This window comes from Choristoneura fumiferana, chromosome 3 (genome assembly GCF_025370935.1).
Source record: "Choristoneura fumiferana chromosome 3, NRCan_CFum_1, whole genome shotgun sequence".
NCBI classification, from domain to species: domain Eukaryota; kingdom Metazoa; phylum Arthropoda; class Insecta; order Lepidoptera; family Tortricidae; genus Choristoneura; species Choristoneura fumiferana.
The window spans coordinates 9,234,986-9,262,309 of NC_133474.1; the positions used below are offsets into that span (position 1 = coordinate 9,234,986).

The 27,324-nt window shown below is 37.9% G+C and overlaps 1 protein-coding gene across 14 annotated transcripts in view; it reads right to left on the reverse strand.

Moving 5' to 3' along the window:
- Positions 1-27,324, reverse strand: part of mbl (splicing regulator muscleblind) — a 358,429-nt gene that overhangs the window by 82,062 nt on the left and 249,043 nt on the right. For all 14 annotated transcript variants that reach the window (XR_012451241.1, XR_012451242.1, XR_012451243.1 and 11 more), the window contains one exon: positions 18,479-18,522. The gene's annotated coding sequence lies outside the window, so the exon portion shown is untranslated. The remainder of the gene's footprint in view (positions 1-18,478; positions 18,523-27,324) is intronic.

Here is a 27,324-nt window from a genome sequence, read left to right on the forward strand (position 1 = left end):
ACCTATCCAACGACACCCCACAATATAGGGATAGTCGAGAAAAAAAAATCACCCCCACTTTACGTCTATGGGAGGTGCCTACCCTAAAAAAATGTTTTTACTTTTTTTTATTGTACCACTGTCGGCGTGACTATGTATATTCATGTCAAATTACCGCTTTCTAGTACTAACGGTCCCTGAGCTTAGCCGCGGACAGACAGACGGACAGACATGGCGAAACTATAAGGGTTCCTAGTTGACTACGGAACCCTAAAAATCAGTCCGGCAAGCGGTAATGTAAATCAAAATTGAATTGTTATAAATGTAAAGCTAGTTCATTCACATTCGCACGAATACATGATCCATATTGAAATTGCTTGCAAAGAATAGGACAGAACAATAAAAGAGTAATTCTATTCCTCATCTTTCATGATGGAAGCGATAGTGACGAATTTGTGGGCCCGCTTGTTACGTATTAATGACAGATATTCTTTTATGTGTGTATTGTATTGCCAATCCTAATTGATTTTAATTTGCTGTCGTTTCATGCCGCCACGTTTCGCAGGTCAGACTCTAAAAAGCTTGTTTTTTGATGGTAATTTTTCTTTTAAATACTTCCCGGAAGCATAGTCCAGTTCGGCGTCGGCACTATCGCAGGATCTCGCCCTCGCCTCATATCTTAGCGAGGTGTAATCGTCACAGTAGCGCGTCGCGTGCCGCGTGCGGCGCCACTAATGGATATTGATGGCAATACGGCGCAACTAATTAGCTACCTACTGCGGACTGTGCTACGCGTTACTTGCTTTCAGAAGACTAGTGTGAGTAAACTGGAGTTCAGTTATATATTTTGGATTTAACATTTAGTCCCTAGTCCCTGGCACGTAGAGGCTTTCCTGAATGTAATCCGTGTTGCAAATGGCAATGCAAAATCGGCGACTTAAAAGTAAATAGGTAATTTGATTTATTTAATCAGGCGTTACTTTGCGGAGGTCTATTTCTATGTCAAGGTCGCGAGTGAGCAAAGTAATTTTTTCAGTTCATTAAATAGACACTTTTTATTAGTCCCATATGTGCAGGCAGACAACCCAACAAAGATACCAGACATGGCAGAACAATTCAAAATGTCGGAATTTCTTAAAAAAAAAAGAACATAATGTAAGTACCTAATTAATATAATAATGTTAAGTCCTTCAACTATTCGATTTTTCCACCGAAAATCGGCATCGATGTGTATTATCGATGTCCGGCGTCGGGCGGTCGGAGCGCGTCCTAAACAATAACACAATCGAATTAGAAGCTGCGACGGTCGGGTATCAATCACCGTGGGCGGCCTGCACGACATTGGACTTCAATTAGGCGGGCGTGTGTGATTGTTCCTCCGGCGCGCCAATATCCCGGTCAGCGAGTCGAAAACGCGCCGACGGTCCATACAATTATGTCATTGCGATTATTAATTAATGTTATAAATTCGACTGATCCAATAATTTATAGCGCCAGATCAAAAAGTTCAGTGAGTATATCTGGGTGTGTTTGTTTTTTAAATCAGAAATAGTTTCGATATACTTAAATTGCTTTAAAATTATTTTTCGTCTATATTAAATATAAATTTGCTGTAATTACTTTTATCACGTGAAAAATAAATAATGCACTTCATTTGACTTTGACAATTGTAACGTAGCGACGTAGGTTATTGCGGCCCGAATTGTTCTTTACTCACGACAGGATAAGAGTTTTTCACTTTTTATAGGTACGTATTGCGTTCCCTTGATCCTATAGGTAGTTGTACTTGAAAGAAAGAAAAAAACGGTAATAAAATTTTCATTTTAAGTTTTTTTTTTTTCATATAAGCAGAAGGTAATATTCTTTAGAAAAGGCTAGGCTAGGTCACTTGACCTATTTATTGGACTTGTCGCACGCGTCCTCGTTAGGCGGAAGCTCGGAAATGAAGAAGTGGTTCAATATTTACTTGCACATGAGGGACCTTTTTACTGTATTTTCGACAAGGAATATAAAATACGAAAGATTGTTGAATATACAATTTTATACGAGTATGACCTACTTATATGCAATTATAACCTTAGCCAGTTCGTAATTTGCAGGTTAACTCTTTAAAACAATAACGCCAATGTAAATATGTAAAATTTTAATAAACCCCGGCTTACCCGTGGATAATTATGAAAAATATTCCTCAGCAAGATTTGTACCCTGATACAGGTAACGACCATGGAGTGTGGTCCCATTATGAAATTACGTACAAATTAAATCCGTAACCGTGACGGGGGAGACGATAAAAGATACCTAATTAAATTGTTAATTAAGATTGTCGGGTTTGAACTTTAAGTAGGCGGTGGGATATACTGCGTCTGTTCATCTGCTGCACAGCTACGGGGACTAGCAGTAATTGAAAATTACTCGCAATTACGTCAAGCACAATCAATTTTGCGAAAAGTATGAGACAGGTTGATTATCAGCCGCTATCAGCAACGAGTTGTAAGCGACAGAGTGGCCACAAACAGGTCGCGTATTAAATAGCACTGCAGCGACCTGCGCAGGTTTCTAAATATGTACAAAGCGATATCATTGTAACCACAAATGTTATTTCATAATCGAGCAAGTATCACATCGTGTCGTGTAATAAATAGTTGTTGATTTCGCGACGTTCCGACAAGATGTTTCGCAACAGGAAATATGTGTCTGTGAACAGAGTCTGACCGAGCTTTTAGGGACCAATTACCTAGGTACTTTTAATACTCAAGTTCTAACGAAAGAGGTCACGGCGAACAATGAAAATACTTATCTGGATGTAGTTTGCTTTTATTTACGAGCCACTAATCATATTGCGACCAACCGCATTTTATTCATAAACAATGTTTTTATCCATTTCGAATTATTCTGAACAAAAAAGGAAAAAAAAACAAGTAGCCTAGACCGGATTGTTTTGTGAAGTATATTTACCTATGGAGCATGTACATTTTTCTTTCCAATAATTATAAGTAGTGTTGCAAGTTTTTTTTCGAGCATCCTGTAAAATGGCTCTAGAGTCGAGATCAAGAATCAATTGTTACTACAGATGTTAACTTAGAACATGATTGAAGAATGAGTAGGTACTGTCATAAGAAAACATCGTAAAGGACAGTAGGTAACAGCATTAAAGCAGCAGTAGTATGTTAGTGAGTTATCGCAAGAGCATTATCGCGAATGAAGTTTGTACTTATTTTGTTAAAGTGAGTTGTTTGTGCTTAAATCGTCTTAAAATCATGTGCACATTGCGTGTGGCTTTATTAATATAACTATATATATTCCAGTTTATAAAGCTCGCCAGTAAGAGCGCTGAAAAGCTAAATGGGCTGCCATTTGTCGTTTTCTACCATAATTTATCAAATTTCTCGGAATAGGTCTGGAGAACCGGAGCATGCTCTCTGCGGACGAAGTCCTTCCGAGTTTGACATTAATTGACATTCACCTGAAAGCCGATGGAGTTTCTATGTTAATTGATAAATCATGACAGCAACCAGCCCGCGGAGTGAAATCCATGTTGAAAATTTTACTTTAGGCATACATTACTTTCACAGTGTAGTACACTCTATTTGTATTCACTTATTGTATTGTACTCACCTATCAATTTAAGGCCAACGATAAAGAGTACCAAAAGCTAAAAGGTCGTCGCGATAAGAAATTTGATCAAAAATTGGACGTGCGCTAAGATTAGAGAAGACTTTTTAATCAGTTGAGAACACGACTTCATTTTTACGAGCTTCGTTTTAACAGTTCTTTTTTAATTGCCTCTCGACGGGCCGGGCCGTGTAATGCGCAGTTTAATGATCCTTCAAAATGTAAAATGCATTACTGCACCATCTTTATTTTACTGCTGGCCAAGATGAAATCGCGCGGAGAGAAGGTGGCGTGCGGCATTATGTTACATTTTTATACGTTCAACAACAGTATTTTAACAACATGCTTTCTATATCATCTTGTAGTTACATTTACTCAAATGTGTATTTTTGTATTTTTTTTTGCACTGTGTAACTTTATTGCTAAATAAAAGTCATTCTATTCTATTCAGTGAATCAAGTCAAATATTAATGCTATAGGTACATAATTTTCAGTAATGGTTAAAATGTGTTATTATTATTAACTGTAAATCAAATACGTAGAATAAAAAAGTAGTAGCTGCTAATAGATCGGTTTCGTTTCAATTCAAATACCAGCATGTACAAATAGACGTAACTGAATCGATTTGTCTGACGCGGTGCCGATTGTTTTGCTACGAATGGATATCGGAAATCTGTGGCAAACCAGATTTCAATCAAATGAATACCGACCTGAAGCTTATCTGCAACTTTGATTCACCTTATAACGATAAAAACGGGAAAAGTTACACCTACTTTATATTCGTAGTCCTTCAGTTTAAACAGCTGTGAATTGATTTACCGAAATTAAAATGCTTTAAAAATCTGTGACGGGAAGGGAGAAGTCGCCTACACTATGTTTATATTAAAATAATGTTATATTATTCATGTAATGTTGTGGAAGACCGGGCTCTCCTGACACAAGCATTTTTATGCTTAATGGGAGGTCCCAACCTTTGTAAAATGTAAAAAAAAATGAGACCAATAAAATATTTTGTATTTTTGTATTATTCGTAGTGATGAAAAACTTTGGTACCTACTTTTGAATCACGCATGCACCCGGGCCGGTCGTGCTGTTACTGGCACCTAATTATAATATAAATGTCTACCAGCGGCGTTAGAACTGACCCGATCTTTGTAATATTAATAACACGCCGCGCCGTCATAAAAAGCGATGCAATGCAAATTTGCGAAAAAAGTAGTTCTTAATAGTGGGACTATTATTAGTTATTAAAACAAATACGTGTTGTGTGTGTATGTGTGTGTGTATTTTCACACAGAAAACATAGTCGGCAAGCAAAAAAGCATGAAGGTCAAGTAAGTAGTAGCAAGTATTACTTGGTTAGCAGAAAAATAATCAAATCGCATAAAATTAAAATATCATTGATGACTCAACAGCATATTGTAGCAATTATGTGCATACGGCGTTGGTAGCGGATGGCGCTGGCGCAGGATAAGTCGCGGAGCGTCTCGCTGCCATATGGATACATGCAACAATGAGCCCAAACAACCGGTCACACGACCGTTACAGATGAACCGCTGGTCAAACCGTGAATATGCATGAGCTTTTGACTCGACCTCGGGTTATTAGACCGCGGCCGCGGAGTGTGGGACCGCTCCGTAGGCACAATTGATTGTGCTTTGACATAAGACGTAAGACTAGCTGTTTCAAGTCAGACATTGCGCGCTCCAAAATTTACAGTGGCTCAACTTATTCGCTCTTCTAAATATGAAATGGATTTATGCATTACTTTCAAACGTTGGTCATTAAGTTCGTTTAGCGGAAACTATAACTTTTAAAGCATAGTTTGAAACATTGTAAGCGAAATGTGAGCATCGTAGTGCAGACATAAGATGCCGAGTCAAAGTGTCAGAGCGTAGCAAGTCGCGGTCATCAATCAGGAAAGAGGCCGCGGGTCAGGCGCCCCCTCCTGCTACCCCGACCACCTGTCGCGCCCGCCAGCAAACAGAAATTGCTAATCAGTCACTAAGTTACGCTAAATCTCAGCTTGACAGGGGGACCCGTCGTGGGTAATGGTATTTTGACGAACAAGGGTATTAACTGCAGCGACACGCGTGTAACCCTCAAAAATCGGCCAATACTTTTTCTGTAGCAGAAGTTTCACATTGTTTTTTTAGGTTCCTGCTGTGGTATGTTTCAAAAATTAAATCAATCAGTTGTATTAAAAGAAAAGAAAGAACGATACGTCACATTTCACAAAGCAACGAAAAAAGAAAATCGAGACTAATTACTTGCTATATACTTACTTACTAATTATTGTTTTTGAAACTGGTACATCGTTTCTAATTGTTAACAAGCAATAAAAGTAAACTTATAAAAATCCTATCTGTTCGACAAAAGAATTATTGCTCATCGATCGGGCGGGAAGTCTCGCGTAAAATAGCAGACATTTTTGAAATAGCGGTAGCTTGTCATTCGGACGCTAGTATGCTAGTATCGGAGGAGTCCGGCGAGCGGTGAGCCAAGCCGACCGACGCCGAGCAGGGCGAGAGCCGATCGCTGTAAATTTCATCGCAATAGTGAATGTACATGCGAGACTAAAAATAAACATGGCGGCCACAACGGGCGTAACCAAGCGATACGCAGATAACTGCTCCATCCATCCAGCGCACTTCGCCTACTAACAGATCTGTTGCCTCTCACTGAAAATGTGAAATGTTAATACGCGTCTGCTCTAGGTGTATCTGTATTCTCATTAAATAAATATATCTACTAAAACATTGTTGTAATAAATAAAGGATGCCTTCACAGTTGATATATTTCATGCCTGATTTTATTAACGTGAATATGACAACGTTAAAGGCACTGAAGGTTAGTAGAAAAAGTAAAAGCATGACAATAATCTCAGTTATCTGCAATTTCTCTACATAGCGCATTAGATAATTTATACCTGTGGATTAGAGTTATATATAATAGCTTTAAAACTTTTCGACGGCAATAATTTATGGTTTGGTCTGGTTAGGGCTGTTTGAACTTAGGGACGCAGAAAGAACAATTCTAAGCTCTGACAAACTTTTCAATCTCTTTTGTACGAGGCGAGCGTGAGTTTACATCGATCTTTCCAAAGGCTTTCTCTGCCTAAAGCAAGAATTTGAAGATTTTCCCGTCACTGAGGCCCCAACAGTACATGTAATACGAGAAATAGAATCACATTTCATGGTATAAAATTCTGTTTCAGAAATATTTACGTCACATTTGACTGCAAGCCGTTTGTCATCTCGAGGCGTTATATTGGAAGCGAAGCCTTATGGAACCATGAGATATGGCAGCGAAGAGAATAGCTCAAAAATGTAATGTGTTTACGTCTTTAACGCCAGGAAAACAAATGGGTGCGGGAATTTCCCGATCTCAGGTGGAAAAAAAAAATACCTACGTCAAAGCGGAACATCATTTCATTGATGTTAATAGGCAAAAAAGAACAAAAGTGTGACGAGTAGAAACAAACTAGATTGATTGAAGCGAGGAACGGAGCAATAACGTCGGTGGGCTTCATCTCGGCCAGATCACGTTCGAGGAACAAAAGAAGCGCAGCGAGCCGGCAGCGGCAAAGCGCGCAAAAAAAAACTCGTTCAAATGGAGCTTTCATACTTGACAAACTCTATGCACTTAAAGAATGAAGCGGCGTTGTAATACTATTAAGGTGCAATGTAAAAATTATATGTGTTTTAAATGTCTTACTCTGAAAAAATTTACAAGTCATTTCAAAAAGTGCATAAAATGCGCCATAACAGAACCGGAAGAGAGGGTTTTATTTTTCAATACGATTGGGTTCGATTCCCGAGCCGAGTAAAGTACAAGTACTAAAATCACTGACATGGATCCTAGTACCTAACAGATTTTTGTAAGTATGTCTTATGGTTACAGACTTGCCTATAGTGACCGATCTAAATGTTACATCCTGTATAATTATCTACTTACGTAAAACTAAAGTGAAAAAGAATTGTTGCTTAAACTGCATTTGGTGCCAGTCTATTTTTCATACCAAAACTAAGGACAGCTGAAAGCTGGGAATGTGCAATGTGACAACTCCATACAGCATTAAGAAGACATTAGGAGCGAGACTTGAAGCGCGGAGGAGAACGCATTATTCTGTGATTTATCACATATCCGATAGCAAAAGGAACACACTCGTAACGTAAGGATTTCTCCGTATTTTCAATATACTGTTATTGAACCGAATCAGTTGCTTAACAAGTCAGTCTGTAATGCCACCTATTAAAATGACTAGGTACATCATCAGAAAGGTAAAGTCGACTATTGTTTTATTATAATGTATGTGAACCGATTCGCTTTACAATCTTTAGTGATCTACTAGCGTGAACCTTTCATCGACTACCTACCACTGTGAGCTTTCAAAAAGGTTTAGTAGTTGATCAAGTTGGAACGATAATGTGAATTTACCCAAGTATAGTACTGGGTATATAGCAAATGAGATATGACTATAATAATAGAATTGATTTTAAAAATATTATTAGTTGCAACATGGAATCATTCACTTAAACCAAGTAATCTGATAGGGTGATTGTGGCGCACCACAGCGTGCGGCTGCCAAGCGCCCGCAGCGGAAAATTTTGGCGGAAACTAATCGACATGACGCCTGAAAACTATGCATTTTAAGTTAAATCAATCGATACTCGGTTGGGCACACGTGTGCGGGTTGTTGTTTATGCGATGCAAAAACCACAGAATTTTGCGTGACTGCCAAATGCGGAACTCAATCCCATAAAGTGGCTTTTAGAACTTCCCATGAGATGAGTTAGGTTAGGTTATGCAGACATACGGTAAATACTACTCGCAGGACGTCATTATCGTTACAGGCAGTGGTCAGCGCCAATTTGCGCGGGATGTATAACGAGCTGCGTGGCCGTCAGTCCCCGGACTTCGTTAATTGAGCTCTCGGCTCATGAAGTCTTATGTAAAATTTAATCATATTCAGCGGCCACAGCGTTCCGTTAAACGGTTCTTACTTAAAAATTAAGCTGTAAACAGTTGCAATCTTAGGCAAGGTTAACTTTGTATTTTAACAAACAACGACGGCTGAAATAGTACCTATTGTTTGACATAACAACTTTGGAAAAACTGTTTAATAATGTCGGTCGAGTCGAGACAGCATGGCCCGCGGTAGAGCGGGTACGAGCCGTGCCTGCTCCGGTCCCCATAAATATTTTACGGTGCACTCCTTTATAGCATTGTGATTAGATTGTCGTGCTCCAAGCGCGACACGGATCGTCGCCGCATTAAACTTTCAATAAGGCGAGCCCGCATCTAACTTTGCGTTAGCATCGAATACCACTTTACAGTGCCTACACAGATCGAAGATTGATGTCACATCAGTCTTAAATACGCTGAGCCCTAGCTGAGCCACATTAAGTTGAAAGGTTGGCCAATTTCGTTGCTAAATCTTAGACTTAAGCAACTCCATTGCAATAATGTATATTTGGTGTTCAAAGGATGAATCTTCACTACCCGCCGTAGACGTTCAGAAGGTGTAAGAAGAGGCAATGTATTTAATAGGATAAAGACGCTAAAAAACAAGCACAACCTGCATGAAAAAATGTAAAGTGGAACCGATATTTGTAACAGTGCGATGTAGTTCTGTGGAGGGTGAACACGAGGACTACACACGGCATCAGAAAGGGGAGACTGGTAAGGTCGCGTTACGCCGTTTGAAAGTGAGATGCGAGGCGCCAGGAGAGCAACAAATTAAGTCCCGGCGGGGTGCGCCCGCGCCCGCCCCGCGCCTGCTCGGCGTTGAGAGGGCCACCCGCGATAACGTCTCGCCAAAGGGAAAATACGAATATTTCCACCGAATTATATCACACAATTCGCTGTGCATACAACTTTCTGTACGTGCCCTGACAAATGGCAAAGCATTTTTGAAGTTTTATATAGCTAATTACAAGTTCGCGAGTGTCGGAAAGTTGTGAAAATATTTTAAACGCAGACATGGATAACGTAACTTCGAGCTTTTCAGTTACGAATATCGGAAAAAGATTTTTTATGTAAGAAAGCAAAGTGCAGATTGATTAGAAACAGTCCTAAGGAAGAAGTTCCTTTACCGACGTAAGGTGAGGAATGACATAAAACATCAACCAAAGGATTCGTTTTTCACTTATATTTATTGAATTCACTCTAATGTAGTTACTGTCATAAAAATGGTAAAACACTTACTTGGTCGAAATAAAATAATGTACTAAAGATACATTTGTTGGCCATGAATGAGTCTCTGAATTTAAAATACAAATGATTCGCGATAGAAATAAAACTCTTACCGCAACATAAACTTTATCACATGAAGTCATAAATATTTTGTATCAATATTACTTCCCTCAGTTAAAGGCTTGGCGTGTTTATGAATGCGTACGTTTATTGTTATTCAATATTAGGTGCGCTTAAAGATAATAAAATTTGGAGTATTAGGAGTAAAATGATAACTAAAAAGTTTGTTTCTATTTTTTTTAATTACCTACCGGTTTATACTGGTATGACTAAAACTAATTGGATCTTTATATGAAAAAAAAAAACCATTAAAATTGATTCAGGAGTCACTTTAAGGAAGACTATATTAATGGACTACAATGTTTTTACCTTTCTCCTCCACTACACCACTACATAGAGCCCGCTCTCCCATTACATATAATGAATAGCTAAAAACAAAAATGAAAACTAGTCTGTTTAATGTTGTGAAAAATAATATGAGTAAGTTTAGGGCTACTACAATACTTCTCATTGTTATTTTTCCTAAACTTAATGTGTCATTGCTGTTATTAATAAATTATTTTCTTTCTTTCTCTCTTTTATTTTATGCAACTGTATCATAATAAGGGCAATTGAGACACGAGTGTGAGTTTATGACATGAGGCGAAGCCGAATGTCACAATAGATACGCATGAGTGTCTCAATGGCTGACTATGAATAGTTGAAAACATTACTTTTTCTACGAGCTCAAACATAAACAATAAATAAATAATGAATACTTACGTAACGGACAATAAATTAATTTTTCAATTTTAAAGGTAGCAAATTACTGTTCACTTCCATTGCCGCCTGTTTTATTTCTGGCGGCGTCATCATATCTGCATCACTTAATTCACCAAAATCACACATTCTCACAGATAAAAAACATTAAAACAAATCCCGCTGTTTTGATTTCACAAATTACAACCTTAGAATGGACTCGGGAACTTTTTCGAATACAGGCAAATTAAATAATGTTGAAATATTAAAATTTAATAATAACTGTAAATTCATTTATTGGCCGTTATGTAAGTATTCATTATTCAATAATTGTATATGTAAACATAATTAAATTAATGTATATAAAGTCGATTTAACAAATAAAATTAAATTTAGTAAATGAAACGGAATGGCTGTTGGCCATTAGATAATACCGGTAAAGTTTTTATTTTTTTCAGCCATTGAGACACGAGTGCGAGTTTATGACATGAGGCGAAGTCGAATGTCATAATAGATACGCATGAGTGTCTCAATGGCCCTAATTATGATACAGTTGCATAAAATACTATTGTCGCACAGACATAGCTGTTGTGCACATGTAGTAGCGGAGTAGCAAGGTAAAAAGATTGCAGTTAATTAAAAAAAAAATATAATACATCACACTACGTACGGCATGGGTGTCCTTAAAAGGCGAATGTACCGTTTCTTGCAAAGCCGGAATCGCATCAGGTCAGTAATCCCAATGGTGCTGTAGATGTTCATCACTTACCTTACCAGCAGGTGACCCACATGCTTGTTTGTAGGCTTTAACATTACACTGAACAAGATATGAAATCTTGCAGTGTTGGTTCTTATAACGCTCTATTTAGCCGTATCAGCTAAATAATAAGAATTACTTATATTTGGAATACTAAATAATAATGTTTCATAGGGAGTCTATGTTAAAATGTAAAGGACCTTATTTGTATAAGCAAGTAATGAAAATCTTTGTTAGGAAGGCTGGATTTAAGGAAACTGTAGGGATTAACGAGCAAATTGAGCTTAAAAACAAGCACAAAATAATAAACGCACGATACAGTTAATGACGGGGCCTATAAAAGAAAGAAATCTGCCAATAGCAACGCTTAAGCGAGGATATAAAATTAAATGGGTAGAAGGCGTTTTTATAAGTTTATCGAGCGTTCCGCATCGGGCAGACGTGGAATGGGCTCGCAGGCGCCGCGCACGCTGCCTGTCTGTCTCGGTGGCTAGTGACGTACGGACGGCGACGCCGACGCGGTACCGCCGCCGCCCATCAACTGGCTGCTCGAATCAAACCACCACTCTGACTCTACCAATTTCCTTCCAGATAAGGTTGCGCACTTTTGTGTGTAGAAAAACGTTAATAGATAAATAAATAGTCCGGTGGAAGTGTGGAGAAGAGAGCGGAACGAGAACAAAAAGGTCGGAATGGCGGCTACTTACAGAGAGCGGCGCGGTTGGCTGGGTCCGGCCCCCGCTTTTAATGCGGATTTATCGACTCAAATTAATCGTGTAAGTAGAGAGCGGCCCGAGGAAACTTGCGTGAAACGCGATAAAGGACCTCTATTCGTTCGAAAAGCCGTTCATTGCGATTTAACTAAATTGACTTTCGCTTACTGTAAAGCTCGCTAAAGTGAGAGCATATTCAATTAAAGACTATGGGCTGTTACAGCGGTTGCTATTAGGTGTTCAGAGTACAGTCGCCCAATGTTTGTTCGGTCTATTTCGAGTTTGTGAACAGCTTCCAAGTGTATTAATCAATGAACTAAAATAATTTCCTTGCTCACCCGCGACCTTACGATAGCTAAGCTTATGCAAAATATGCGTGTTAATGCAGTTCCTCCACCTCCACACTGTAAGAACACACACAAATCACACAAACCCATCTATCACCACCACCACACTACACTGACGCGTTTCGAACTCAACCAGAGCTCATCTTCAGAGTGACACAACCGTACACCATGCTACCAGTTGTTAGACTAACGAACCACAACCACCGTTTTAACTTGTCACTGTAACTCCCCAAGTACCCACATACGTTTTATGAAACAAAACAAAACTACCCACAAATTATTAATAAACTTTTTAACCGTCCTTCAAAACTAACTTGATTTTTATTTATTTACTGTTTATTTTAGTTCATTGATATAGACCTCCGTAAAGTAACGCCTGATTCAATAAATTATGTATTAATCAAGTTTTATGATTGGGCAACCATAATTTCAGCTGAACATGTAGTCACTGTCCAACTTGCAAACTAGTGTTGTTGAAGTTTTTTTGCACATTAAGGGGCTGTTTCACCATCCATTGATTAGTGTTAAATGACGATTAAATGTGATACCGTCTCCGTCTATTCGAACAAAACAAATAAAGACGGCATCACATTTAACCGTCAGTTAACACTAATCAATGGATGGTGAAACAGCCCCTTAATGTGCAAAAAAACTTCAACAACACTAGTTTGCAAGTTGGACATTGACTACATGTTCAGCTGAAATTATGGTTGGTGGAACAGCCCCTAAATGTCAAATCATTAGTTCTTAGTAGAGAGATTATGAATGACATGACATACTAACGATAATACCTAACTAAACCCTTACCCCCTTATTCATAAAACTTAACAAGCCTATGTTAACTAACAAAAATGCTTTGTCCCTTTCTAACAAATACAAATGTCGAAGTGACAGATAAGGACAAACGAATTTTAGCGGCATTTTAACTAAAATAGGTTTGATTGTCGTTTATGAATAAGGGGGTTACTCTTTAACCTTTCAAACTTGTAACTCGAGTAATTGTGAACAAAGATGAGAACAAAAAGCTGTGACGTCTTACAATAAAACAACTAAAAAGTAAAAAATAATTATGCACTACCTAGATGTTGCCCGAAACTTCATCTGGGAAGAATTCGTTTATCCCTATCCCGCGGGAACTATGCTGATTTCCCGCAAAATTAACCTAAGTTAATTTAGTATAAGTACCTAGTAATATTTTTTAACTAAGCGTCGTCATGGTCGGGGAACCGCTAAGGTTAACAGGAAACTAAGGTACATATATTGTATTTTTTAAAGTATTTTTAAATTATTTTTTACTTTTTAGTTGTCCTTTTTAGCGGGGTTTTTTTTTCGGGCGTTTTTATTTTTATTTTGGTTTGAATCATGAACATTTTTAAAATTTGATCTATATATTTTTTTAAAGTGTACCTACTAGTGTGTTGGATATCCTGGCTGCAGCATCAGCTCATCTTGTTGCCACCATTGCATTGTATGTAGAATCAAATACTGATCGAAACGAATACGAATGTTTTATTAAGAGTTTACCTACTAGTGTTCTGAATATCCTGGCTGCAGCATCAGGCCGAGAATTCCATTATCTTGCGTAGTTAAATAGCATATATGGGTGTTTCAAATTTTAGGTCCCAAATATGTTTGGAAGTAAAGTAAATACCCGTTATGCATCTAAGATTCCTACCGCAGCGAACAAAAGAGCTGATGATCTTGAAACGGCTGAACCGATTTTGATAAAACATGTAGACATGAACCATCGCTAGAAAACCTGCTTTCAAATAAAAAAAACCGCATTCAAATCGGTCCACCCGTTTAGGAGCTACGGTACGACAGACAGACACACACATAGCGGTCAAACTTATAACACCCCTCTTATTGCGTCGGGGGTTAAAAACCAGATAAGTGCGAGCCGGACTCCGAGAGTTTCGTACGAATTTGTAGGTATCTAAAAATTTGACGTTCGTATCTACAAAAATTCAATATTAGCAGAACCCTGCTTTAAGGAAAAATGTATGCAGCATATGGGCATTTTATATCGGTTAAATGGGACCCCCCTAATTATTATTTTTAATATTTGTTATTGTAGCTACAATAAAAATACACATTATCTATAAATTTCAGTTGTCTATTTCGTTTCTTGAAATACAGCCATGTGACAAATAGATAGACATTGTAGCGATATTAATAGATTTCCGTTTGCCACCCTTCGGGTATATGGAAGCCTGAAAATTGCCGAGCTCGATTGGTATAACTATATCACAACTGACATATTGTAACAGACAGGTAAATTTATTATTAACAGCTTCATTCATTCCTTCAAAATTTCGTATGTCAGGTAAGCAATTTTGTCTCTAAATAATCGATCTTGTTCGATCGACCCGCGTATAAAGTGCAGACACCATTAAAAATACTAAAGTTGGTGTCCTCTTTTGAAAACATCAGCGATCGAACACTTTCCGTTCTCTAATTTCCAGATCAATCAGGGGCTTTTCGAAATACGAGTATGAAAAGTTACATTACAGCGAAATACTTTGTACCATCAGCCAAATATGTGGTCTACCACCCTAAAGTTGATAATCGTTTGCATGTCATAAAACAATAATGCCAATAGTCGTGTCTGTCAACTTGAATGTTCAATGAACTAAAATAATTTCGAATAAGGTCCTTAAGGTCGCGGGTGAGCAAAGAAATTCTTTAACTTCATTGATATGGACCTACACAAAGTAACGCCTGATTACATAAATTATTTGAATGCTCAACTTTAGCGACATATTCATTTGATAGGAACTTGTTTAAAACTTGTATTTCAAATGTGCCAACCCGGCCCTGGTATATCAATGAATTTTCTCAACTAACAAGGAGGTCTGAAAAGACATCAATGTGCTTCCCTGTTCTGAAAAGAGTACCAATATATTCACATTACTTACTTATTAATCTAACTAGCTATTCGTTATCTCGTTTCAGCGGAGACAAATGACGAGTCATCAACTGCTGAACGATCAAAGAAAGATATTAAGGATATTCAATTGTTTTGTTTATAAAATTATAATCATTTAGTTACAGTTTTCCTCGAAATATAAAATTTTTATAATTGCAAAAGATTGAAATTAACCTTTGTATTGCCGTGTCGCTTCACACAACAATGTGCCTAAACCAAATCAAAGAAGATCTCATATTAGATTGTCAGACATTGACGCAGAAAAGTGTATGTTTCCATACATTGCGTATGAGCGAGCGCCGAGTAGCAGCCTCGCTGCGGTGTAAAGCAGCGTTTCCACCAATAATGTGCGAGGATGTGATGCGAGGGATGTGTTTTTCATTAATCAATTGAAACGCTTTTACACATCCTCGCACAGCACATCTGGTGGAAACAGGTGAGCGGAGCGAGGCGAGGTAAATGAAGCGTTTCTATTGGTTAATGAAAAACATATTCCTCGCAAATCCCTGGTGGAAACGCTGCTTAACTCGCGCCCCGCGCCGTGTACCGGAATGACACGTCAACCCGCAATCTCATTTGTGCTTCCTAGGCACTACAACGACCGACACGAAGGAAATTAGATGCGATTAACCAACGCAACCTGTCTGTAAACATTATACTGGATATTTTTTTAGCGAGCCCAACTTTGCGTATTGTTTCCCTTTAAGTGTTGAAATAAATATACGTAGCATACTTATAATATTCTGATGGTTACAAACGCTTTAACGCTTGCGAAACAAAAATATAAATTATGAATATATATATATATCTAGTATTAGGTTAGTTTCTATGGAAAGGGTTCAAACCCAGGCTCGCATGACTTTTTCGAAATTCATGTGCGGAAATACATTTGAAATTTACCACGAGCTTTACGGTGAAGGAAAACATCATGAGGAAATCTGCACAACAAACCTGCAAAGCAATTCAACGGTGCGTGTGAAGTTCCCAATCCGCACTGGGCCCGCGTGGGAACTACTTCCCAAGCCCTCTCATTCCGAGAGGAGGCCTGTGCCCTGCAGTGGGACGTATATAGGCTGGGATGATGATGTCTGATGATGATATGGAAAAGGTGCTATGAGTTTTTCAAGCGTAGGATTCGCTACGCCGTAGCACGACCTAGTATTATTCTGCTCATCAGACAAGGAAAAAATACAGCAAGTTATAGAAGCACAGTTTATCTTTTGACGCATGCGGTAGGTAAAACCTCCTTTCTAGTCACCAGTATCTTAATAAACTTAATAGCAAGCATGTATGTGAAAGCTAGCTGGATTGAAATGCTCCTATTAACTTAGAGAATCTACGTATAGGCAGGAAAAGCGGTGTTTCTCTGACAGGGAGTAGAAGTGATTCCGAGCCGCTTACACAGACCCCGGCTGCAAGACTGCATAAAACATTGCGGTGAATGCACCGCAGTTTGATCCCTTTCCAGACAAGGTAAGTACGACTGTACCCCGAGTGGAAAGTAAAGTTCTCTTCATGTTACTTCCACTTTTCTGCCAAGTGAGGACATGAACTACCGTAAGAGGCTTTAGGGTTTCAGCGTCCATTGATATAGTTTCGAAGATGACATCTCTTTGTCTTCTTAAAGAGAAATATTGCGACTACCAATATATATCTTTTGCCGTTGCGGCATTGATTATTCATGACTAAGTTCGCTGACTAAGTAGTTTTATTCATGTGTCGGTACCGGTTGTATTGAATTAAGATGACTAAATATTGGATTCGCCATTAAATGCATGCCGAGGAATATTGTTTTAGCTTTTAGGTGTATAAAAGTTGGGAATGGCACACTACAACCTTTGGATTGTGGTGTTGGAAGATAGAATTTTGTTCCCGGACCACCTCTAAAGCTCGTAAAACTCTAACGGCCCGTGGATAATAAATATAGGATACTGTTTTACCCCAAAGAATACCGAAACGAGCTGGGGTTGTTCCCGCCCGCAACCATTTCATCTGTTATAGACAAATTATTATGTTGCCGAATACATTTTCAAAATCAAATTGCTTAAAGAATGTTGAAACATAGAACAGACCGATTGTGATATCGATAGGTACTTTGATCTAATTGAACTCTGAAACGTATTAAGTTGCCGGCATAAAGATAAGTAAGCAATAAACATGCAAAGATGAAGTAAAACTAAGCAACGTTTTATTAATTTAATTACAACTAGTAAATTTACATTGTTATAGGAGTTGCGGGGTTCATATAATATAATTGGGTTAGGATAACTTATCGAAACACCGTTAATACTGCTTGACTCTAAGTCAGCTTAATCTCCCGTAAACATAGTCATAATAGAGCTTACACGCTTTAGCCTTAGTGTCAGTGGATCAATGTGTACACTGCAATTTAGTTCGGAGTGATATCGAACCGAGTGCGAATGCGTGATACAGGAGTTTGTAATATTAACAGAGACCAAATGGAGGTACAACAGTGCCACAGGTATGTAGGCTTGACGTCGAGTGGAGAGGCAATCTGGCATTTATTAATGCCGACCGCCTCGGAAGCCCTGGACAATGGCTTGTACTTCTCGGGAAATAAGCTGAGCTCCGGGTATGTGTGCACAACAAAAACAATACGAACCCGCATGGTGACCTTCACTCATTCAGACAATTGAAAACAAATAGAACGTCTAGCGGAAAAAAATGTTTGGATGATTTTAAAGTTAACGCTGTTATAATTTATGAATGTTGAAATATTGAATTAGGCAGTAATGAAGAGCCGTTTTATATTTTTAAGTTAAATTTTACTTCAATTGGCAGGTATTTGGCGACTTACAAAAATAAATATTAAATACCTACTCTGTTGGACTCCAGGGCCTAAAGCTCGAAATTACCTAGAAAAAATACCTGTACAAAATCGAGGAATCTTGAGCCATTTTGCTGAGCAAAACTTACGAAAGATAAAGCGGAAAAGATCTTGGTATTTTGCCAAGAGAGTAATCATGAAAAATATGACACGCAGACACGGCAAGATATTAAAATACGAAATAAATTTTCAGCCGGACAAAAATATGTAAAAAGCATCGGTCTTGCGGGGGGCAATTTTAGGGCTTATTAGCGTTATTATTGTATGTAAGGTTTATGAGGAAAAAAAAACACCTACTTTTAAGCGAGCTCCTTTACAATGATATGACTCCGGGCCAAAATCTGAAACAAAACAGTTAAAAGATTAGATTAGGTTAGTCAACAAATCGTTGTTTTGAACACTCGACGTCTTGGTAACTTCAGACCTAAGGATTAAAAGCCATGGATAAACAACAAAAAAATATAATAAGTATGTTTTGTAGCAAGACGATAAAGTGAGAGGACCGGACAGTAAATACAAATTTAAAACAAATGTAATACGCTTGGGCAATGCTGCGGCGCGAGAGCTAACAGTTTTATGGCAAGCATTACCGCATGCAAATACTTGTTTTATTTTAGAACCAGTACTGTGAAGCTTCTGAAATGAGTCAGCTGAATCAGATATTTATTACCTACACGAAGAACTTCGAACATCTATTAAAGAGAACAATTTCAATTAAGTTTAAAGTGTAAGTTTAAGTTGGTTACCACTTACGAGTACATTCATCCTAACTAATATTATAAGCGTATGGAGATAGTTTGATATCCTACCTGGGAAGAACATAACGGGTGACAATTACAATAGGTGGTATATATTTGTGAGTTGAAACTGTTCCTTAAATAAATAAATAAATAAAAAATGAGAACGTATTTACCAAGGAACTAAAATAATTTCCTTGCTCACCCGCGACCTTACGATAGCTAAGCTTATGCAAAATATGCGTGTTCATGCAGTTCCTCCACCACCACACTGTAAGAACACACACAAATCACACAAACCCATCTATCACCACCACCACACTACTAGTAGTGTGGGAACTGCATGAACACGCATATTTTGCATAAGCTTAGCTATCGTAAGGTCGCGGGTGAGCAAGGAAATTATTTTAGTTCATTGATATGGACCTCCGCAAAGTAACGCCTGATTCAATAAAGTATTTACCAAGCTTTCAGGTAAAACTAAAGACCTAAGGGGGCGTCCATTAATTACGTGAGGTCATAAAGGGGGGGAGGGGGTCAAGTAAAATCTTTTCAAATCTCACTTGGGGTAGAGGGGGGGTTTTGACTAATATCACGTAATTTTTTTTTCAACAGAAAACCGTGTAATATTGCGTGAAAGTAAAGTTTATTAATTTAAGTTGAAATTATTTAATTTAATCACAGTGATTTTAAACTGCGGCAATATTCTCAAATCACAAATTAGTCTTTGCTACTCGTAAATAAAATTGATATGTAGAACATTTTTTTTTGTATTCTTCTTTTTTAAATCCAACGGGTTTACAGCCAAAACACATTTCAAAAAATCTCACGTGAGATTTGGGGAGGGGGGAGGGAGTTAAGGAAATCTTACGAAATCTCACCAGGGAGGGTGGGGGAGTCAAAAAATAAATAAATGTCTCACGTAATTTATGGACGCCCCCTAAGGAAAAAAGTTTGTTTAAGGTGTAATTGCAACCCCTTGTTTAATTTTTTTTTCATGTTCTAATCTAATACATATTTGCAAAAATGGCGTTGAAACGAGAAGCTTTAGGAAAACATTTTTATAGTTCAAATTTAAACTTGGGGATGCAGTACATGCACATTTAATTAAGAAAATGTACCATTTTCTACTATTTACAGAATTCTGACATCCTTGGCTCTCCAGCTCGTAAAAGTGGTAGCATTCGCCCAGCCAAGAAAATGACCAAGAGGACTTCCTCTTACTACTTAGCAAGTGCTTCATAGCACTTTGACAGTAAAGATTCGATGAGCCAACGTGATGCCACACAAAAATTAAAATGTTCTCAACCGTACATTTGCCGATCTTTGAAAAAGATAGGTATAGAATACCGGAAAAAGAAGAAAGCACCAGAAAATCGACCATTATGCGACATTGTCCCTGCAAGAAAAAAAATTTTTTTTTTCTTAATTGGCTTGAATTGATTATGTTATGATATTGTATGTGTTCTATTATTCTTATGCATATTTGTCTAGCACCCGTTATGATTTCAAACACAATGTACAGTCACCTGCATTAATATCTGACACGTCCTTCCGGCCCTTGAAATAGACTCTTATCAGATATTTATGCACGCTTTTTGTGTCAGATATGGTGCTGGTGACTGTACCTATATTATTTTTGAATAAATAAATGAAATGAAATGGAATGAATGACCCGAAATTACAAAGGCAAATCGTTCATTTTGTGTACTATTCCATTTGTGCCATAAATCCGCAACCCTACAAATCTTCCACAATGTCGGCCGAATGAAGATTTTTTCGGGTATTTGAGCTCTTTAGTATACAAGAACAACTGGTGAGCTGAAAATTGTGCCCTGAGCTAATAAGAAGAGTTAAAAATTTGTGAAATGGACGGCTCCAACGGTCTTGTTCTGGGATTACGCCTAAGCTTTGTTGAACTGCTGCTGATCACGGGCCTTTTTGTAATATTCATAAATAGTTTTGTAAATAATAAACCTAGTATAAATTGCAAAATAAACACTAAATATCTTTTTCATCACACTTGCTCGTAAACAGTGTCGTAACATGCAGGCTACCTTGGTTGCAACCCCCCAAATAAAACCCTCGCCCTTAATGAGCTTGTCATGAAACCCGTGGTCGGTAAATGAGTCATTGCCCGTACTTATTTTCATGTCATGAAGCCCAAGGTCGGTAAATGACTTTGTTACTGCATGGCGTGTTGCAGCCATTTTTGAAAAAATATTAGTTTTTCTTTTACAAATATACAGTTTTACTCGCAAATGTGATGTAAAACATTGTATGTCGCACGGGCGGTACTAGAATTACGAACATCGACTCATTAAAACATCTCTAATAGACTCTCGTTCGTAATTCCTTATTTACCGCCCTTAAGACACAATGTACTATTCTTTTTTACCTCACAGAAAATATTTTTTTTATTCCTGAAAACGACTCTCATTTTTTTGCACGACAATGCTCGAAAATGTTGCCATAGATAACCTAAATCCAGTACCCAAAACTGCCTATATTATACGTACATTTAACAGCTGACCCATTTATGGCTCATAAAACACGACAACAATGTAACACGTTACGGTAACAGGTCGTACAATATATGTATTTTATAGTACGATAAGACTTTTTAGAATATATTTCAGAATTTTATTCCCGGCGTGATGAAACGACCGACAATCGGACCAATCAATAGTACATTGTGCATTGCGGGGTGTAAGAAGGGGATTACCAACAAGAGTGTATTAGAAGCCCGACGCCGAAGGCGGAGGGCTTTTAATGACCCGAGTTTGTAATCACTTACGGCCCATGCGTGATACACACAATGATTTTCATCACATTGCGAGGAAAAAAATGCAAAAAATTTAATTATTTTGTGTCCAAACACTTCACAGCTCACCAAAAGCAAGACGCTAAGAAAACAACTGAATAAAATATGGCTACCCGCCAATACAGGGGGCTACTACAAAATTCGAAGTTCGTATCGTACCGTCCCTCTCACTCTCGTATTAAGTAATATTACCGTCAGGAAAATGATATGAACTTGGAATTTCGTGGTAGCCCCCCTGATTGTCACTTTTTCCAGTCGTCTACCATAGATAATACTAAGAACCGTGTTTAGTTTAGCATTCGAATGGTCTAACGACCATATTATTCCAAGTATTCCAACATGCTAAAAAAATATTTACTAAAAATTATTGCAAAACAATTTGATATAAACTTTGAATTTTAAAATAACGACGTTTCATGAAGCGTGACCAATTTATATGGTGTAAAATTAGGTTATATCTAAGATTTAAAGATGTAAATAAAACGTTAGCTGACTTGAAATCTCTTTAGTCTGAAATGACGTACCTAATAACTTTTAAAAACTAAAGTCATAACTCCCTTGGGGAGGAAAACTATACGTAAATCCATAGTTCCCGCGGGAACAATTGAGGCCATTGTCTTTTAGTATACAGGCATGGAATAACGTCATTGACGAGCAAGTGTGATGAAAAAGTAATTGTCTGCTGCATGTGAAGTTAAATTGACCAATGCGAATGCGTCATTTATGAGGTGCTTTTTTTCTTAAACGCATAATATGCACAAAATGCTTGAATTTTTGGGGTTCCGTACCTCAAAAGGAAAAAACGAAACCCTTATAGGATCACTTTTTGTCCGTCTGTCTGTCTATCTGTCAAGACCCTTTTTCTCGGGAACGCGTGGAGGTATCAAGCTGAAATTTATATCAAACTAGCTTTTTCCCGCGGCTTCGCTCGCGTTAAATTTGGGGTAACATACATACATTTAAATTCTACGATTTTTTTTGTGTTTAGATTGATTTTTATTAGGATTATCAACATAAAAATACAAATGCAGACAGACGTTTCAGACAGATGATGCATATTTTCGAATTAATAAAATCTACCTACATAATCATAATTTATACCAACTTTGAGCTCCTGTTCTGTTTCTTTTGACCGCAACTTCGTAGACGATAGTAATTAAATTAGATAATTCCCGCGAGATAATAATAAGTAAATACTATAGAAAGTTAACTGTTTTTTTTTATCTTTATAGCTGTTTCGGTCTTTCATTAAGTCATGTGTATCATCAAAACTGAACGTACCTGACTGTAAAATTACGTAACAGAGCTATCGACCTATGAGGAGTTCCCACATGAACAGACGACCTTGGCTATAGCATCAGGTTGTGTCTATAATATAAAGGAATTGTAATTGAATGAAATTGAATAATCTTGCAAAGTTTCTTTCTATAAACGTGTACAAGAAAATTCGGGTCGGTATTTCCATGTCAGTATTATCCGAGCCGGTTAAGAGTGTCACACGGCGGGAGCAACGCAATCTTTGAATTGTAAATGTTTGTTTTGTAATAAATGTTTTTTATTTCCTCGCAGTGGTCGTGAAAAGCACAATGTTTAGTCTCGGCCAAAAGTGCAATAGATGAACTCGAACTCGTATATCGAATTCCTTCAGATCGCCTTCAAACTAACTCGTTCATCTATTGCTTACTTTCCAGCCTCTACAACAATGTACTATTGTTATCACCCGTTAGAATAGTTTTTATCCCGGAAAATTGTTTTCTTCACGCGGGCGCACGATACACGACACGAATTCTAAGGGGCTGTTTCACCATCCATTGATTAGCGTTAACCGACGGTTAAATGTGATGCCGTCTCTGTCTATTTGAACAAAACAAATAGAGACGGCATCACACCTGACCGCCAGTTAACACTAATAAATGGATGGTGAAACAGCCCCTTAGTCTTTTTTACATTAAAAATATATGTATTACAAAAATCCTTACTACAAATTTAATTTAAAAGATTTAGAAAATGGAGTTTCGCTGCTTAACATCAATTCCTGTCCTAAATGATATTATTTAAGTTTCCCCGCACACACTGCTGCGCGAATATAAAACTAAGCCAATTACAAGTTTTCCAATATGCCCGGCAAATTATAGCAATGTTAAACTCGCAATAGCCCTTAAACGTGGCTTCTTGCTGAGTTTGCTTTAAATTGAAGTTTGGAGCTCGTATACGTTGAACTATATTCACAGGTTCATACTTACTCATCTGTAAACTCATTATATAGAAGTGAGTTTGTCGTCTACTGTTTAAAAAGTACCGGAAGTAGGTATTCAAATCCTACAGCCCCATTCGTAAAGGGCCGTAAACTCATGAATGTTTTTTTTGTACAAATTTTCTATTATAAATAATAAATATTCATTTTTGACGCAACCCTTTTGTGCTGTCTGTACTTTTTGTTGATTATACTTGGATTGACATCCAAATGACATATCCGTACTAACTTTAAAGTCAATACTATAAACCGCTGAAGAGTTCCCTCCTACGGAGACGATCCCGGCGCCGGACCAACTAAATTCCACTATCAAATTTACATACGAGTAAGTTAGCTCAATCTGAAACCAGTGGTCGAAAAATAGTCCGCAAATTGGATTTGAAAATCTGCGGTATATAATGTTACAACTTATCTCCTTAATATTTTATTTAATTTTAACTTGTACCCACGTAACATACATCCACGTGATAAAGCTAATTTAAACCTAATACATGTATACAATTACAATTCATTATGGCACCGTTATTGCTCGTAAGATGTTATTATTTATGTATGCCTTGGGCACCACTAGATATTATATCATTATAAATAAATTTACTCGTTAGTACGTAAATGAATATTGTTAGCAACCCTACCTGCTTCAAGGTTGTACGCGTTAGTCGAGGGTGTCATGATTTGCACGTCACCCAACCCGCAGAATAGTTGTTCCAGAAAATAAATGGGACGATAAATAATAACCACAATATTAGGCTCAGATATACTAATTCACTAAGGAACTTGAGACTCGAGGTCCAAATAAATTAACAGTCAGGCAAATATCTCGTCGCAAATGTGTAAAGTTTAGTTGTAATATCCCAGATCCAGAGTTCAAACATATTATTACCCTGGTGGTATTTAGAATTCTTCAGCTTAGCTATTCTAGTTACATAATAATCACATTCTGTAACGAGAAACGAAAAAAAAAGCCGAGTCGAAAAACTCCATTACGGGGCGGCATTCGTTTCGCTGCGGTGTCACAATGCGCGTTAACCGACAAAATGAGAGCGTCGCAGCTAGTTACGGAAATAAAAGCCGTTATTATGAATCGCGCAACATTGGCGCGGCAGCGTGCGGCGGGTGGGGCCAGGTAAACACAGTTATTTGCATTACACGCCCCGGCCCTTGGCTAGGATTTGTGACATCCGCCGGTAAGCTTCGCGAGCGCTCTCCCGCACCAACTCTAATTATTGTTGAATTCATTGCGGAATCGCCGACGCGCGCAGAATTGAATTTTATGTTGTGCGCTGATTTTTTACAATGTTCTATCTGACCTTTGCACGAAACATTACAGAATCGACGATATTAAGCAGCTTTATGTGAAAGACTTCGTTTTGAGCAGGATGGATGACTTTAAAGCCAAATAATTGAGACAAGATAGAACGAGTGTTAACCAAGTCTTAGTCTGAATTAGCGTTTGAAACACGTTCGCGTGGAGGCTAATAACCGACAGAGTGGCGAGGATAACTTAAAGTAAGCCGCGTGAGCCGCAAGTGTGCAAGTTTCGCGCGGGGGTATCGCCGTACCTAACGTGTTGTGCGCCTTTTCAGCGAACGTCTGAAGCGGCGGAATTCAAAAGCTTGAGTTAGCTCACGAACGGCGAGACAAAGGCCGCTGACTAACAAATGTTTCGTTGTTATCTTTCATATTGAGTTAAGTTGACTTTGGCATTTGAAATTCGTTTTCCTTAACGCAGTAGGCTAGTAAAGTAGGTTAGCGTCGCGTCGGTATTTAATATGAGTTCAAATATTAACGGGCTCTTTCTCCCTTTTTTTCTAACTCATTTATAATAAAGGTTTGATGATAATTCTCAATAATAATGTATGGATTACAACCATTACAATTAAAAATGTGGTTCAATTTGATTTAAATAACTGTTTTAAGTTAGCTATATATTAGATCAGTCTGATCGAGGAAACTTGTGCTAATGTCGATAGTTGAGGTTTATGTCTCCCCTGGGCACATTACAGCATTACAGCAAGTAGTACATACATATAGTTTAGATGGGATATAAAAAATACAGATCTGTGATTGTTAACTTTTGTAGGATTTAACAAATAAGCAAAACTTTTAAAACTTAGCACAACAAAGCTATTTTAAAATATGACGAAGCTTAGTTTTTAGGGTTCCGTACCCAAAGGGTGCCAACGGAACCCCGCTCCGCTGTCTGTCTGTCTGTCCGTCCGTCTGTCACAGGGCTCTATCTCTTGAGTTGTAATAGTTAGACACTTGAAATTTTCACAGATTATGTATTACTGTGGCCGCTATAAGAACAAATACCAAAAATACTAAAATAGAATAAAATAAATATTTAAGGGGGGCTCCCATACAACAAACGTGATTGTTTTGCCGTTTTTTTTGCTTCATATTAATAAAACAGATAGACGCTTGAAATATTCACAGAATCTTTAGATGTATAATTATTTTAAAAATAAATAATTAAGACCCCGTGTGGTGTCCGGTTAGAATTACACCTCTTTATTTCTTCCGTGGATGTCGTAAGAGGCGACTGAGGATATAGGTTAAGGGTGGGTTAAGGTATACCGTAGGCGACAAGCTAGCAACCTGTCACTATTGTACCGTTTTTGTCAAACTTAAAACCTAAACTTGCTAAAAGTGGCTTCGATGCGGTAACGTTAATAAGGCGCGATATTTGTGTGTAAATAATTAAATTAAAATAAATATTCAAGGCGGGCTCGATTTTTTGCCGTTTTTTTGCTAATGTCTAATGTTGTATAGATAATGGTACGAAACCCTTCGTGCGCGAGCCGGACTCGCACTTGGCCGGTTTTATTTATTTGTGTTTGAAGAAAACTAAAATAAGAAGCAGTTTATTTAATGCCCATGCTTAAATAATGCGAAACAATCCAATTACGGCGCGGATTAACCCAACACACACACACACACACACACACACACATTAACCCAACATTTGGTGAAACTACTTCACAATAACATTTAAACGTAAATGGACTTTGTGATGTAAAATTGTAAAATCGACAAATATAATGTATCTACGAACTGTTGTATCAGGGGTCGGATCGAAGAAGGGCGGAAAGTTTTGTACTCCCTTAAAAACTTTAAAACAAATATTAGTAAAGTTGTATAAGCACGCGTTTTCGGAACTCAATCGAAGTGCGCGGCACGTCGTACGTAAAACTCGACAAAAGTATGACAAAAGCACGTGCGCGCCCGAACCTTCCAAACTTCCCGAAGGACACCGCCGCGTTATTTAGGGGCCTTCCTGAAAGGCAAGGTGTGTCATCTAGAGCCCAGGGGAATTCACTACGCT